The sequence below is a fragment of the Cricetulus griseus genome, chromosome 4 (genome assembly GCF_003668045.3).
Source record: "Cricetulus griseus strain 17A/GY chromosome 4, alternate assembly CriGri-PICRH-1.0, whole genome shotgun sequence".
NCBI lineage: Eukaryota > Metazoa > Chordata > Mammalia > Rodentia > Cricetidae > Cricetulus > Cricetulus griseus.
The window spans coordinates 215,371,477-215,384,883 of NC_048597.1; the positions used below are offsets into that span (position 1 = coordinate 215,371,477).

The 13,407-nt window shown below is 36.7% G+C and overlaps 1 protein-coding gene and 1 pseudogene across 6 annotated transcripts in view; both read right to left on the bottom strand.

Moving 5' to 3' along the window:
* Positions 1-13,407, bottom strand: part of Dock3 (dedicator of cytokinesis 3) — a 309,043-nt gene that overhangs the window by 265,387 nt on the left and 30,249 nt on the right. The gene's annotated exons all lie outside the window — the stretch shown is intronic.
* LOC113835520 lies at positions 6,656-9,655 on the bottom strand (annotated as a pseudogene).

The following is a 13,407-nucleotide window of genomic DNA, read 5'->3' on the forward strand; positions in this document are numbered from 1 at the left end:
TGTGCCTTGTTTGGTTGACATCCCTGGGAGGCCTGCTCTTCTCTTGGGGGATCTGGGGGAGACTGGAAGTGAGAAGTGGAGTGGGCGGAGTGGTAGGAGGTAAAGCTGTAGTCAGGATGTATTGCATAAGAGTATATGTATATATGTGTAGTGTGTGTATATATGTATATATAATATAGTGTGTGTGGATATATATATGTGTATGAATATATATAGTGTGTGTATATGTGTGTGTGTGTATATATATAGTGTGTATGCGGATGTATATATGTGTGTATATATAGTGTGTATGTGTATGTATATATGTGTGTGTATATAGTGTGTATGTGTACGTATATGCGTGTGTATATATAGTGTGTATGTATATAGTGTGTGTGTATATATATGTGTGTATGTATATAATGTGTATGTGTATATATATATGTGTGTGTGTATATAGTGTATATATGGGTATATAGTGTGTGTGTATGTGTATATATATATGTATATATATATATATATATATATATATATATATTTAGAGAGAGAGAGAGAGAGAGAAGAGAGAGCTTCTACCCCTCAAAAAACCTAACTCAGTTGAATCATACATCTAAATGTAAAGTATAAGCTATAAACCCTCAGAAAACAATACAGGAGAAAACTCCAGTAATATTAAGTATGGTGATGACTTTTTAGGTACAAAACATGATTCATGAAATAACTGATAAAGTGGACTACATGAAAATTTAGAGTTTCTGCCCTATGAAAGACGATGTGAAGAGAATAAGTAGGACAGGCCACTGACTAGGAGGACATCTTTACAATGAGTGCATCTAACAACACACCATTGCCTCAAATATATATAAAGAATGCACACAACTCATGGGAAAACAAAGACGGGGAAGGGAAAAGAAACGAAGGGAGTGGAATGAAGGGAAAGAGAGGAAATCAAATTTAAAGATAAGTAAAAGATAGAACAACTCAGCAAATAAAAGCCAGTCATCAGCAACTGATTAAGGAATTGCAAATTAAAACAGGGATACAACTGCACACAGAATCACCTAAATCTGGAATACTGGATCACAGAATGCTAGGTAGAACCTTATACAATGCTCAGTCATTTATAAATACTACATGAGAGAAATGTAAAATACCATGTTCCCTTGCAACCAACCCTTTTTCCAAAACTTCTCCCCACACAATCCTGGCAAGCACTGATCAAAGCAGTTTCAAAAAGTATTATTGGCCAAGCAGTAGGGTGTGTACATGCCTTGGGGGGGCAGAAGCAGGCAAATTTCTGAGTTCAAGAACAGTGTGGTCTACACAGAGAAACCTTGTCTATAAAAACAAAAAACAAACAAACAAAAAAAGGTGGGCAAAAGTGGCGGGGGGGGGGGAGCGGAAGCAGAAGGATATCTGTGAGTTGAGGCCAGGAGGAGGAAGAAGAAGGAAGAAGAGAGGAGGAGGAGGAGGAGGAGGAGGAGGAGGAGGAGGAGGAAGAAGAAGAGGAGAAGGCATTATCATAACCACTCTGAGGATCATAAGCATTGTGCTCACTGAAATTCAGTTATCATAAATAAACTGTAATACTACTGAGGCAGAGTGTGCTATTTCCATACATGTATATGGTGTGCAGTGATAAAATCTAACCCTTTTTTTCTGAATTTTTACCCCAATGTATATATCCCAGTCCCTAGCAGTAACTTTAATTTAAGGTTAACTTTTTATAATTCTAAATACGAGAACAAATGGGCAGTTAACTGTCATTCTATGTCTAGATTACTTCATGTAACACAATGTCCTCTAGCTCTATCCATTTTTTGCCAATGACAGAACTTTGATCCTGTCATTGTAATAATACTCTATTGTGTATACAAAACGCATTTTCTTTATCCATTCATTTGTTGGTGAGTACCCAGGTTGAAACTTTATTTTAGCTATTATGAATAGTGCAGCAATAAATGTGTATACACGTACCTCTTTGTTATACTGACTTCATCTGCTTTGGATAGCAACCAAACACAGGAATAACTGAATCATATGGTAATTCTAATTTTATAGCTTTCTGAGGAATCTCCAAACTGTTCTCCATAATAGCTATACTAATTTACATTCCTACCAAAAGTACTAACAGTTGCTTTTTTCTTCATAACATTAAGATTTTTTGGTCTGTTTATAATATCTTCTAATTGGAGTAACATGGCATCTCATTGTAGTTTTGATCTGCATTTATCTAACAATAATGAAAGTGAACATTTTTCAAATACTTAAGGGCCAATATTTATTCTTTACCTCTGCCACCACAAGCACAAGTCACATCAAAATTACAACTTAAATTTTAAAAATAAAAAAATCACAACCAGCCGGGCGTTGGTGGCGCACTCCTTTAATCCCAGCACTCGGGAGGCAGAGGCAGACGGATCTCTGTGAGTTCGAGACCGGCCTGGTCTACAAGAGCTAGCTCCAGAACAGGCTCCAAAGCCACAGAGAAACCCTGTCTTGAAAAACAAAAACAAAAACAAAACAAAACAAAAAACCACAACCAAACACTTCATTTGAGGAAATACTGTTCTTGTTTCAGGTATTGTTTATAGTCACTAAACAACCTCTTATGTGTAGGTCTTCTTGGCACAAGTGCTTCACTGCATATATATCAGGACATCACTCAGTTCCTGCCTCAAAACACTGCAAGAAAGAAAGAAGTATAGGGCCTCCCACCAGCACAAAACTCAGGAGACTGTTCACTTATATTCTTACTTTTTAATAATAGCCATTCTAGCAGGGGTATGACAGCACACTATGGTTTTTATTTGCATTTCCCTGATGGTTTGTGATGCTATTTTTCACATGCTAATTTGCCTGGCATCTTTAATTTTCCTTTGAGAAATGTCTACTTGAGTCTTTTGCTCAATTTCAAAATATTTGCTTCTTTGCTAGTGTTCTTTCCATACTCCTGATAATAGTTCGTCACATATCTAGTATGCAAGTGTTTTCCCCCATTCTGTAGGTTATGTCTGTCTTTCAGTCTGCTATTTCCCTTTGCTATGCAGCAAGCAGCTTTTGAATTTGACAAAATCTCATTTATTAACATTTGTTTTTGTTGCTTGTGCATTTTAGGCCTGATCCAAAAATTCCTTGCTCAAACCAAAGTCATTCAATGTTTCCACTATGTTTTCTTCTACAAGTTTTATATTTTGAGGGTCTGACATTTAAGTCATCAATTCATTTTAAGTTGATTTATGTAAGTAAATTGAGATAGGGTCATACTTTAGTCTTCTACAAGCGGAGATATTGAGTGTTCCAAGTATCCAGACTAGATGTCAAATGTTCCCCCACAGAATTGTATGTTCAGTCACGTGGTCTTCATTTAGTAGTGCTAGTTTAGAGACTAATCTGAACCTTTCACAAGTGGGACCTAGCTGAAAAAAATGGATGGGCAATTCATCAAATGCTCCAGGAATAACAGTGCAAACTCATTTGAAAAACTGTCATTTGAGGGGCTGGAGAGATGGCTCAGTGGTTAAGAGTACTGTTTGCTATTCCAGAGGTCCTGAGTTCAATTCCCAGCAACCACATTGTAGCTCACAACCATCTATAGTGGGAACTGATGCCCTCTTCTGGCATAAGGTTTCACATGCAGATAGGGCACTCATATACATAAAAATAAATATTTTTTTAAAAGAAGAAAAAACTGTCATTTGGAAACAGAGTAGTGAGTTAATCTTGTATCCAGTTTCTTTGCTGAGAGTTTCCCAGTGGAATTTTTAGGGTCACTTATGTATACTATCATATCTTAATCATCAAATAAAGACACTTGACTTCTTCCTTTCCAATATGTACCCTTGCTCTCCTTTAGTTGTCTTATTGCTCTACTTAAGACTTAAAGCACTATATTGAATAGGTCTGGTGAGTGGATAACCTTGTTGTGTTCCTGATTTTAGTGGAATTGCTTTGAGTTTCTTTCCATTTAAGTTTATGTTGGCTATGGGCTTGCTGCAAACTGTTTTTATTAAGTTGAGGTCCCTTGCATCTCCCTAATCTCTGCAGCAATTTTATCATGAATGGGTGTTGGATTCTGTCAAAATCCTTCTCTGCATCTAAGTCATTCGGTTTTTGTCTTTCAGTTTGCTTATATAGTAGATTATGTTCACTGATTTATGTATGTTGAGCCATCCGTGCATTTCTGAGATGAATCCTACTTGCTCATGGTGGATGGTCTTTTTGATGCATTCGTGGATTCTCTTTGCAAGTATTTTATTGAGAATTTTGCATCTATGTCAGGGGTTCTCAAACTTTCTAATGCTGCAAACATTTAATACAGTTCATCATGTTGTGATGACCCCCAACCATAAATGTAATTTTACTACTGTTATAAATCATAATGTAAATATCTGATACACAGGATATCTGATATGGAACCCCAAAGGGGTCATGTTGTAAACCACAGGTTGTAAACCACTGATCTATAATCATAAGGGAAATTAATCTGTTATTCTCTTTGTTGGGTCTTTATGTGGTTTGGGTTATCAGGGTAACTGTGGCCTTGTAAAACAAATTGGGCAAATGTTCTTTCTGTTTCTATTTTGTAGAATACTTTGGGGAATATTGGTATAAGTCTGGTAGAATTCTGACTAAAACCATTTGGCCCTGGAGTTTTTGGTTTTTGTTTGTTTTTTTTTTTGTTGGGGGGTGGGGGTGGCTAGTAAACTTTTAATTACTGCTTCTATTTACAGATCTGTCTAAATTGCTTACCTGACCTTGATTTAACTTTGGTAGGTGGTATTTATCAAGAAAATTATCCATTTCTTTTAGGCTTTGCAATTTGGTGGGGTAAAGGTTTGTAAAGTATGTCCTTAAGAATGTCTGGATTTCCGTAGGTGTCTGTTACATCCCCCTTTTCATCTCTAATTTTGTTCATTTGGATCTTCTCTCTCCACCTTTTAGACAATTTGGCTAAGGATTTGACAATCTTACTGATTGTTTCAAAGAGCAAACTCTGTTTCATTGATTCATGTGTGTGTGTGTGTGTGTGTGTGTGTGTGTTTATTTTATTGATTTCAGCCTTGAGTATCTATTTCTTTTGGGTGTAATTCCTTCTTTTTGTTCTAGAGCTTTCAAGTGTACTGTTAAGTTACTAGTATGAGGTATCTCCAATCTTTTATGTACACACTTGATGGGGAATGTTCTTCTGTGTATATGTTTGTCTTTTTGGTTGATGAATAAAGCACTGTTGGCCAATAGGGAAGCAAGATAGACGGGACTAGGAGAGGTGGAGGATTCTGAGAAATGTAGACACAGTTAGTCACCATGTAGGCTGCGAGAGGAGTAATAGGTCCGGACCCTTTCTCTGTTATGAGAAGACCATGTGGAAATACTTACATTATTAGAAATGGGCTAACAATTTAAACAGAGCTACCCAATAAGAAGCCATAGCCAGTGGCCAACAGTTTCATAATTAATATAGCATTTGTGTGTTCAACTTTTGTTGTGTGTGGGACTAACACAGCTCTGGGACCAGACTGGGGGGAAAAAAGCTCATGTTACACATACTTTCCTCTCAGAACAGCTTTCATTGTGTCTGATAAATCTGGGGATGTCATATATTCATTTTCATTCCAGTCTAGAAAGTAATTTTTTCTCAATTTCTGTCTTGATACATTTTCATTCAGTTAGTTATTCAGTTTCCATGAATTTGCAAGCTTTCTGTTGATTCTATTGTTGATATCAGTGTTAATTCATGGTGGTCAGATAGAATGCAGGGTATTAGTGCAATTTTCTTATATCTGTTGAGACTTACTTTGTGTCCAAGAATGTGGTCAATTTTGGAGAAAGTCCCATGAGCTGCTGAGAAGGTAGTATATTCTTTTGTGTTTGGGTGAAATGTTTGGTAAATATGTTAGATCTGTTTGATTTATAACATCAGTTAGCTCCAGCATTCCTATGTTTTAAGTTTTGTCTAGATGACCTGTCTATCATTAAGAGTGGGGTATAGAAGTCACCCACAATCACTGTGTGAAGGTCAGTATGTGATTTAAGCTGTAATAGTGTTTCTTTTACGAACTTGGGTGCCCATGTGTTTGGTGCATAGATATTAAGAACTGCAATATCCTCTTGGTGGATTTTTTTTTCCTTTGAAGAGTATGTAGTGTCCTTCTCTACCTCTCTTGAGGAGTTTTGGGTTGAAGTCAGGTATTAAAATGGCTAAACTGGCTTGCTTCTTAGGTCCATTTTCTTGGAATATCTTTTTCCATCCTTTTACCCTAAGGTGATTTCGATAAGGTGTGTTTTCTTGGATATGGGTGAAGGATGGATCCTGGGTTTGAAATCTATTCTCTTAGTCTATGTCTTTTTATTGGGGAAATGAAACCACTAATGCTCAGAGTTATCAGTCAGCAATGCTTTTTGATTCCTGTTATTTTGCCGTTGTGGTGTGTGGTTTTTTCCCCTCCTCTGGAGAAAAATATAAAAGTATATACAAGTCACAACTTTCCCTCTCTTTCTCCATATTGAGCCAATAAATTTTCTTTCCTTCCATTCCTCCTTATTCTTTTAGGGTTTTGTTTGTTTGTTTGTTTGTTTTGTTTTGTTTTTCAAGACAGGGTTTCTCTGTATAGCTTTGGAATCTGTCCTGGCACTCACTCTGGAAACCAAGCTGGCCTTGAACTCACAGAAATCCACCTGCCTCTGCCTTCTGAGTGCCGGGATTAAAGGTGTGCCTCACCAAAGCCCAGCCCGTCCTTATTCTGGTGAAATTTCAGATGAAATTTCAGACTGTGTTTTATATTTTTCTAGCTGAGGCCAGTAGATAAGAGTGGTTGGCCTGCATTCGGCACTCAAATGTATAGCAGCTGAAAACCCTGACTGAATCTATAATATATGGGGTGATAAAATCCATATGACAGTCTGTTGGTCAGTGTAAGTTAAGGTTTCTATTGCTGTGACATAAAGCAATCTGGGGAGGAAAGGGTTAACCTGGCTCACACCTCAGCATTGCTGCTCATCATTGGAGGAGTCAGGACAGGAGCTCACACAGGGCAGGGTCCTGCAGGCAGGAGCTGATGCAGAGGCCATGGAGGGAACTGCTTATTGGCTTGCTTCCCATGGCTTGCTCAACACACCTTTGTATAGAACCCAGGACCAACAGATCAGGGATGGCACTACCTATCATGGGCTGGGCCCTGCTCCACTGATCACTAAATGAGAAATGACTCAAAGCTGGATCTCGTCAAGGCATTTCCTCAACTGAGGCTCCTTCTTCTCATGACTCTAGATTGTATCAAGTTGACACACAAAACCAGACAGTATAGTCAGTTTAAATTAATACACATATAATGTCTTTACATAGTTTATTACACACAGTAACTCAATAAGTAAGAGAAGAGGCAGCTGACAGGAACAAGAAACACTGTATGTTTACCTTTTAATGACACAAATTTTTCCAGGAAAGACTAGGCTTATGAAATAAGTCTAAAGTTGCTTAATATAAATAGTGTAGACTCTAGGAGACCAAAAACACATACTTCCAAAGATCTATGTAAAGTCCCTTTTGAAAAAGTTAGGATATAAAAAGAGAGTATTCAAATCCATACATGAATTAATAGCTATGCTCCTATTCCTACCAACAAGATATTAATGAAAAAACACTAGTAAGGAAATATATTATCAATGCAACAAAATGACAATCACTAGACCTGAAACCAGAGGAGGTGAATATGAAGAGCTTCCAAACTTACAGAAAGCAAATGACTCTTCCAATATTGAACAGGAAAGATTTCTTCTCCATAAAATCTGTCCAATTATCAATAAAGCCTGAACTATTCGTATGAACATGGCTTTACCCACAACCCCATATTTGGCTATATTGTCTGCATGTATGCACTTGTGCATGCATGTGCGTGTGTGTAGACAATGTGTATGTGCACCTGTGCACATGGCTAACAGAAGCAGACATTGGCTGTCTTCAATTACTTTCCACTTAATTATTTTGAGACAGGGTATCTCACTGAACCTAGGGCTCGCCAACTCACCTAAAATGTCTGCTTAGTGAGCTCCACTAATCTACATATCTCCAACTCTCCAGTGATCGGATCACAGGCATGTAGTCCTGCACCCAGATTTATTTGTGTGTGCTGGGGATAGAAGCTCAGGTCTTCATGCTTTGCACAGCAAGCACTTCATTGGCTAAGCCATCTCTGCAGCCCCATAGCCCTCTTATCACCACTAAAGCCTCTCATAATTCTAACCACAGCTCTGTTACAGCTAACTTTTACTTACGACTCATCTTCACATAAAATACTATCTAAAGCTATCCATCTGTTGGTTGTCTTTTTTATCAAGGTTTAAAAAGAAACTTCAGCCAAAACCAAGATACAAAAAGTAAATTAGAGCTATGAGAGACTAAAATAAACTGGAATGTCTCTTTTGATTTGGTGTCCCAAGTGCACACTGGGCTAGTGGAGGGGGGGATGTTCTTAGTCTACCTGTTTATTATTAAGGGTAGATTTTTTTTTATGAAATGGCACACGGGATTGTCCTCTAAACTAGATCTAGAAAAAATTCTTAATATTCCTTCACTGACACCAAAACTACATAAAACATTTCATGCTGAAAATACCAAACAAAGAGCAACTACAAAGTAAATAGAAACAAACAAAAGCAAAAACAAAAAGCAAAGCCCCAGGGTTGGAATTCCATTTAGAAGGCATAATATCAATGATAACCAGAATGTACCTTAAAAATGATTTTAAGGCCTCCAAAATAAAATAAATAGAAAGTAACAAAATAATGAAAAAAGTAGAAAAAGTTAACAATAAAGCCAAAGGTTCTAAAGTATTAAGTGGGCCTGTTCTGACTCTTCTAATATTAGCCTAATTTGAAATAGAAATGGTCCTATGCTATACAAATTTGCTAACTCGAACACTGGAATTCTAGTGAGGATGATTGAAAAAGTAAGGCTTTTTTTAATGAGCAAAAACTTTTATTTATTCATTTCTTACATTTGAAACATTCTCCAATGACATTCTTGGCCAGAGATTCTTTGCCATAATACTTAACCACTACACAACTGTAGCCTACCACTTTCCTTGACTTCCCACCTTGATCAATTTTACAGAGGCTTACCCATTCCCCTAGTTTCTTGCTGTCATCAACATCAACTAGGTTGATTTGGTGCTCAAAACAAAGTGCCTCCACCAGCACATACACAGGCCCATCACAATTGGATGCCACACACAAAGATGGGCTTGGTGGTTGTCTAAGGCTTTGGCAGCATCAAGTATGACACATGCCAGTTCATCGTGGTTGGGTCTTCGTCATCTCTTGCAGTGCAGTATTGGTATCCATTACACCTCCAGCAGCAATGCCTTCCTCTGCCATGGCAGTGGGTTACAGGTAAGGACAAATCTTGAAAGCACTGAGCCTCCACCTCACAAAACTCAGTGGTAGCAAGGGAAAAGCAAAGTGAAGCATTTCTATTTCACTGCAAACATTACTAATTACATTCACTAAAAATAAATTTATCTAAATATATTTAATAAAGACATGAAATTCAATAATGTATATTCAAAAATCTACATTAAATCTATTAAAAACATAAACTCTTTTTTTTCTGATTTTTCAAGACAGGGTTTCTCTGTGTTGCTTTGGAGCCTGTCCTGAAAGTCTTTAGACCAGGCTGGCTTCGAACTCACAGAGATCCACCTTCCTCTGCCTCCTGAGTGCTGGGATTAAAAGAATGCACAACCAACACCCAGCTCTAAAAACATAAACTCTTAAAAAGAAAAACAAAAACCTCCAGGATGGCTCAGTGGGTAGAATTGCTTGATAGACAAGCACAGCAACCTGAATTTGCTCACTACATAAAAGTAGAAGGAGAAAATTGACTCCTCAATGTTGTTCTCTAACTTCTACACATGCATCATTGGCACATGTGTCCATACAAAAATACCATACTATATTTGAGCACATGCATGGATACACACAATAATAAATACACACAATAAATTTAAATGTTACATGTAACCAGATGTGATTAAAAGGTATGAGATAAAGCTAAATTTGTGACATATTAATTCTTCTTTTATACTAGGGGTTTTAAAATTTAAGAGTGCAATTGTTACTTCTATTGCACCGTGACAGAATACCTGACAAAGCAACTTATTTTGGCTCCTGGTTTGAAGAGATACAGTCCACTGTAGCAGACACAAGACAACTTTGGTCACATGACCTCCAAAGTGAGATGACAAAGAAAGTGCATGCCAGCACTCAGCTAGCTTCCTCCTTTTTCCCTCTTTACTCCAAGACCCAAACCCATTTATTGTGAATTTTCCCTCCTCACCTAAATTACATCTCTGTAAATGTCTTTAAACACATACCTAGAGATCTCCTAAATGATAAGATTAACCATCACAAAAATCATTTACAGCACATTCTGCTTAAACAATTGAGTCACAAAGAACAGGAGAATATTATGGGAAACCTTTTTAAATAAAAATAACTATATCAGGCTGAAGAGCAAGAAGCAATGGTTTTAGAAGACCTGGATTGACAATACTTTCAAAGATAATAAATTCATAGGAATATTCTAAACTGCTTAAAGGTCACTAAAATACAAAAAAAAAAAAAAAAGAAGAAGAAGAAACTGAACTCTAGGCATTCATCATAGAAGGAAGTGTAACTGAGTGCAACTGTGCTTTCCATCAGTAAGTGCTCAGTGATTACTTGATGTGAAAAAAGGTGAGAGTTGTATGGTTTACATTTGTCCTCTTAACTGGGAATTATATTTTACTTCATTAGTCACACCAAACACTTCATATATAAAAGTCACTTCAAATCAACTTAAAAAAATAAATAGGGTTTGTTTTCTTTGTTTAATTTTGCTATATTAAACAAGCAAATAAATAAGAGAAATACAAATAAAGAAAATCTCTTTGAAAAAAATGTTCTTAGCCTTGTAAATATGAGATTAATTTGTGTGAAAGGCAGAATTATTTAAATGCATAATGCATGCATAAAATGCGGTAATGACTTTGCCTTGTGTCAGATTCTGTGGCAGAAGTTTTACCATCTATAATCTCAAACACTGATGAATATCATTTTGATAAATAGACATTATTGTTTAGATTATATAATGAACTTGCTAGTCACCCAATGCAAGTGAAACCATATTATCCTATAGAGGCAAAAAGCACTACTACAATTGCTACTGACAGAGAGGCTGCAGAACAATGTGAGCAGTGTTAACTCAAAGAATGAAGCCTCTATACAGACCAGGCCATGTGATAGTCAACAATTAGCAGCCAAACCAGGTGCAAACCAAGCAAGTCATATCAAAAGTATCAAATATAGCCCAAGGATAGTACCCCCTTTGACAAGAAGTTTCAAGCCTTTTATTTCAATGGTGTAACATACTGACAGAGGTAAAACAATCCAAACTTACTGATCCTTAACTACAGTAACAAATATCCCTGTTGACAGAGCACATAGACAAGCACAAGATACTCAAAAAACAAATACAATCTCTTCTCCATCCCATAATTTAATTAAATTAGTCTGATTTAAATTTTTTGAGAAACCATCAGGGCTGATAAGATGGCTCAGCAGGTAACATCTGCTGCACAAGCCTGGTAAACTGAGTTATATAGTCCTTGGCACTATATAAAGACAGAAGGAAAGAACCAATTCCACAATGTTGGCTTCTGATCACACAGTAATAATAAAAAGAATTGTAGTTGTTTCTTTGTTGAGGACAGACTGGACTGACTGCATTCTAAAATTCATGTAAGAAACCAACTGTGGATTTGAGGTAAAAAACAAAACCTACAACCTTTAAAAAATATTTCCTTACTTTGGTACATCAATAAAAATATGTGTAGCCTTCAAATTCTTGGTCTCTTTTCCAGTTATATAACTAATAAAAGGCAAGAAAGTGTCAATCAGTTATATCTAGCAGAATCCAGCCCCCAAAAGTGGGAACATAATTATTCAAAAGGCTGACTTTCAAAATTATCTTTCCATCATTTTCACTGAAAAGCCTAAAGAATAACCTTGCATATTTATTAACATAATTTAATGCTATTTTAAATCTTCATTTATGACCTATTACTATAAAAAATGATAATCAGCAAAAATCTAAATATGCATTGAAAAACTGGATTTTCTTCCAAATGACTCATTATTCTCTCTCTCTGGAGAGCCCTAAACAAATTTGAATAATACTGACATGATCAAGAAGATGCTTGTAAAATTCTACAATGGAAATGTCTTTAAAAATACATTTGTGAGAGCTGGGTAGATGGCTCAGAAGATAAAGTACCTTGCAATCATGAAGAACTGAGTTCAGATCCCCAACACCTAATAAAATGCCAGGTGCAGCAGCATTCATCTGTAATACAAGCACTGGGGAGGCAGAAACAAGGGGATCCCTGGGTCAGCTAGCTTAGCCAAAATCAGTGGGCCCCAGGATCAGTAACAGACTCCATCTCAAAAGCAAGGTGGAGGAACAATTGGGAAAGATGCCAGATGTATACCTCTGGCCTCCATTTGCACACACACACACAAATAAATTTGTGAAATTTCTGGTTTCTTCTCTAGCAAACTACTTTGGAAAAAATAAAAACTTAACAAAGTACATGAAAAATTATGAAAGAACACAAACACAAATACCACAGACAGGACTTGAGGCACTATAATCCCTAAGAAAGGAAACTGTATAAGAGTGAGCTCCTTGACTCACCTGCTATTTTTCTGAGGATATCCCATTAGAAAATGATAATCCCTAGGGCTGGAGAGATGGCTCAGCAATTAAAGGCTAGGCTCACAACCAAAATATAAGAAAATGATAATCCCACTAAGATAATAAGATTGAAATTGAAGTCTATCAAAATAGTTGAGTCTTAAAGGAAAAATCCTGTAAGAAAGTGAATTACAGTTTATCCAAATTTTTTTATATAATCTCTACTCCTATGACTACCAGTTTTGTAAACTGATAGCCATGGAAGGGCTCCAGGAAAGCAGCAGCTCTGTGGCTAAAGGGCTTGGTAGAGCCAGTCTAAGAGAAAACAGTAACAGTGACTTTTCAACAGAAACTATGCAAATCAAGTATTAATTAAATGAAATTTACTTTTTATTATTGTGTGTATGGATATGATGTTTGGGTGGATAGATACATGTGTGCCATGGCACACGTATGGAGATCAGTGGACAACTTTGTGTCATTGGTCTTTTCCTTCTACCTTTACATAGGTTCCAAGGATTGAATGCAGGTCCTTTGTCTTACACAAGTACTTTTATCCACTGACCCATCTTGCCTGACCAAATAAGTAAATCTCTAAAATGTTAAAATATCAAACTAAAATTCTCTACCAAGGGAAAACAATGACAAATTGAAAGGAGATTTACAGAAGCAGAGGCTAAAAAAGAATGCAGCCA